General features: G+C 48.6%; 1 pseudogene; it reads right to left on the reverse strand.

Annotated features, from left to right (window-relative positions):
* LOC100906013 (tigger transposable element-derived protein 6-like) overlaps positions 1-3,638 on the reverse strand; it is a 4,486-nt pseudogene extending 848 nt beyond the window's left edge.
* Positions 3,639-4,153: the final 515 nt, after the last annotated feature.

Below are 4,153 nucleotides of genomic sequence, written 5' to 3' on the forward strand. Positions count from 1 at the left end.
GTCCTTGACGACTCGAGTCTTCAGTCCAGAGGGTGCATCGGGGTTCTGCTTGAAGACAGCCTGGATTGGGAGATAATGTGCCAATTGGTTATCTGCCCTTGGCTCTGCTTTCTCGGCGAAACCGGCGTTGATGTATGCGCCTATCTCGTCGTCTACTGCCTTGAGCTTCACTGGGTCGTCCTTGAGTTTCTTGAGGAAAGAGAACAGCCTGGATCTGGCTAAGTTCTCGTTATCTCCTAGAGCATGGATATTGTCGCGGAAGGGGAGTCTGAGGATGTACCTTCCCGACTGGTCTCTAGTGGTGGTTTTCTCGAAATGTTCGACCAAGGCTTTGTTGAGTGTGTCTTCCTCTTCTCTCTGTTCGTTGGAGGGATCGTCTTCTAACTCTAGGTCTTCAGAAAGCCAGAGGCAGTCGATGTCGTCTCGTGAGGTCTGACTTTTTGAATTACAGTAAAATCTCGTTACAACGAACCCCGCGGGACCGAGAGAATTCGTTCGTTGTAATGAATGTTCGTTAAAACGAGATGAAGAATTTCAACTCCAATTTTCGCGCTGTGACGGAGGAGAACTCAATTGAATTCTTAAGTACGTGTTTTTATTATCAATTTCGACAACAATGTTTTCAAAAGAAATCCGTCACCTTCTTTTGGATGGATTTCTTCGTCTGACTGACAAGGATATAGTCTTCCATGTGTGAGATCTCACGGAAGATCTCGTCGGGAACGTTTTCATTCGATGCGATGAAGCGTTTGACCAACTGCAGGGCTTCGAAAGCTGTTCCTGCAGCTATTTTTTCTTCTCCGAGATCATCTGGTAGCTCCTCACTATCACTCTCATTGGGATCTGATGTCACTGTATCGGTTTTTTGCGCCAAGATACGAGAGTCTGTCAATTCTTCATAGAGCTGAACGTCGTCGTCGGCTGTCAAAAAATCCTCGGGGGAAATGTTGTCCTTCAACCCGACAAGCTCCGCAGTCTCGCACCACAGATCCTCGAAATCTGCTCTTCCTTCGCAGATTTCTCCATCAGTATGATTTCCAGGTCCGATGAAGCCACTGTGACACCAACATCGGATGATTGTTAGCCCAGATATCTCAGTCCAGGCTGATGCAATCATGAACATGGCCTGCTTCACGTCAATTTTGAAGCCATTGTCTTTATCGAAGTCGCTGAGGATCATGCGGAGCAAAGTCGTTCTGTAACGAGTCTTCAGAGCTCGTATGATTCCGAAATCGAGTGGTTGTAGGATCGACGTGTAATTAGGTGGGAAGTATTTGACTCGAACATTGGAGAGGCGCGGAATAGCATTATGGGCCGAACAATTATCGACAAGAAGGATCCGTCGGTTTTCCCGCTTCATGTCTCGGTCGAATGCTAGCAACCATTCACTGAAAAGCGTCCGAGTCATGCATGCCTTTTCATTGCCGCGGTACTGGCAGGGTGAAGATCGTACATTCTTTAAACAGCGCGGTTTCTCTGACCGCCCTATGACGAGAGGTCTTCTCTTGTCCGTGCCGCTCGCGTTGCAAACAAAACCGTCAATCTTGCTTTAGACTTCTTGCTTCCCGCGCAGGAGTCCCCCTTGACGACTAAGGATCGCTCCGGCAACAACTGGAAGAACAAGCCCGTCTAGTCGGCGTTGTACACATCATCGAGGTCGTAGTCAGCGATAATGTCCGTTATCTGGTTCTCCCGCCATTCTCTCGCTGTCTTCTTCGGAGCAGCGGCAGATTCTCCGCAAATGACTTTGCAGCGGATTCCGTAGCGTTCTCGAAAGCGGTATAACCAGCCCTCACTCGCTCGGAAATCATCATGGCCTAACGCTCGAGCAAATTCCAATGATTTCTGCCGTAGCAGAGGACCTGAGACTCGTAGATTTCTCGCACGCACCTCTCTCAATCAAATGTAGGTTGCTTCGTCGATATCCTCGTGCTTCGCAGTTCTCACTCGCTTGCGGAGCGGATCGAAGCCCAAGCTCTTGGCCGGATCCACGATTTTCCCTTCATCTCTGATGAAAGTCGAAAGCGTGGATTTGCTTGTTTTGAATTACGCAGCGATTTCGATCTTTTTCCAGCCAGCTTTCACTTGAGCTAACACTCTCTGCTTGAATTCGAGAGAATATTGTTGTCTCTTCCGCTTCGTCTGTTGCTCGGTCCTCCATAGAACCGACACAACCAAATACTTTTCCACAAGTGCGCGAAGATTAATGAATCGATCACCTACAATTCCAAAGCCGTCATTTTGTATCCAGACCCTCCCGCAAGATTTCACCACAACCTCACGAGAAACGAATGCGCTTCGAGCGCGGAGAAATCGAACGTCTTTACTGCCCCTCTCTGTGGAGTGAATGATCGCAAACATCGACGCGCACATGAGCCGCTCGCGGCGGGAAAAAATCGTTGTATCGAGTGAATTTGCGGTTGAAATCGGTTATTTCTCGTTCCTTATAATAGAAATTCGTTATAAAGGGGTTCGTTGTAACGAAACTAATTCAACAGTGTTTCTATGGCGGGCCAACCGAGATATTTTTTTTCCTTCGTTATACTGAAAGTTCGTTGTAGCGGTGTTCGTTGTAACGAGATTTCACTGTACTTCTTCGAATAATTCACTACTGTGCTGCACACTCCGCATGTCGAAACTCCGTCTTTTCAGAATATTCCAGGTACAAACTCGTTCATGCATACCTGAGGCTCCTGAGCAGTGTCTAAAGCTTCGTTTGGCATTGTAGAGCCCGCTGATAGGCTCAAGAATTACTAGAAAATGAATGCTCATACGAAGCAGCCGACTTGCTGATCCTCTAATAAAAAATAAGTCTCTGACTTCGAAAATAACCTAGAATACCATATACCATAGTTCGAAGAGCACATACGTAGAAAACCATATACCACAGTTCGAAGAGCACATACGTAGAATACCTCACTCCAAAGAGAGCTAATGTAAGACGACTCCAGCGATGTGTCAGCTTGTCACGCATTCACTCCGTGACGTGAAGACCTTCATTGGCTCTATGACTGGTGTTCCAAGCCGTGCGCCGAATCTTGACTCTGACAAGTTCCGCTTGCTTAGTGTATGGCTCTTCGATCCCACGACTATGGATGTGAAATCTAGCTTGGATATAGTTGCGTCGCTGTACTGTCAGGAATGCCGAGCTAGAGACTCGGAACCTCAGCAAAAGAGGCGTTTCTGTGTCAGGAATAATGCTCTCAATGAATTCTGCCGGTTCTTGCTGGTCAATCGAAACAAGATATACTCAGTGAGCTTAACGATACCGAATGAAGCTCATTCAAGACGCGGAAACGTCTCTGGAACTGGGCGAGTAGCGGGTCGAAGAACTTCGTCCTCCATGCAGCGGAATCTTCTCCGCTTCTGCTGCGTTGGATCTCCGTGAGGTGGAATCGGATGATGACAGGCACTGTTTGGGACGATTGCGAATTGACGGGACATTGTCCCGATCGATACCCGTGCGGGATCTGGCTGTTCGAGTTTGGCCCGCCTGAACCTTATCTACAAGCTTCTCGTTGTAGGTTCTCAAGTGCCACCACAATTTTGGGGACCTCGTTGTGGCCGAGTTTGCGCAGGACAGACCCAGTGTTGTGACCGATTTTGTGTTGGTCACCTCGAACCTGCTGAAGCGTCATGAGGACTCCGCGTGCATCTGTCTCAGCTCTTCCTCCGTCGTGAGTCCCGGGTACCTGTATTCCTCTGGTACCGGAGGTATTTGTCCCTTAATCTCGAGAATTCCCCGGAACATTCCGGAGACATTCTGCGAGATCCATCGGAGTTCCTCGTCGAGCTGCCTCGAGACTACCTCCGGGACCCGAGGGACGCTCAGTACTGGAAAAACCGGATCCGACTTCCATCAGACTTTGTGTCGAGAATTGTTCCGAGAACATTCAATATTATCATCCCGATCCTTCCCGAGGGAAAGGTCCGGAGCGATCGAATGAGCTCAATCTCAATCAATGACAAAATAAGCACTCCGCGTTGAGCGCAGCGCTAAATCGCCATTGTGAATCTGCGGTGACGCCATGTCACAGCCACAACGCATGTCGGGGGAAAACTTGGAGCAACTTGCCTTCGCCTAGGTGAGGGCTCAAAGGAAGGCATGAAAACTCGCATAGGCGAAGGACGGTATCGATTGCGCGCTTAATCA

This window comes from Galendromus occidentalis, unplaced genomic scaffold (assembly GCF_000255335.2).
Source record: "Galendromus occidentalis unplaced genomic scaffold, Mocc_1.1 scf7180000077390, whole genome shotgun sequence".
Classification (NCBI taxonomy): domain Eukaryota; kingdom Metazoa; phylum Arthropoda; class Arachnida; order Mesostigmata; family Phytoseiidae; genus Galendromus; species Galendromus occidentalis.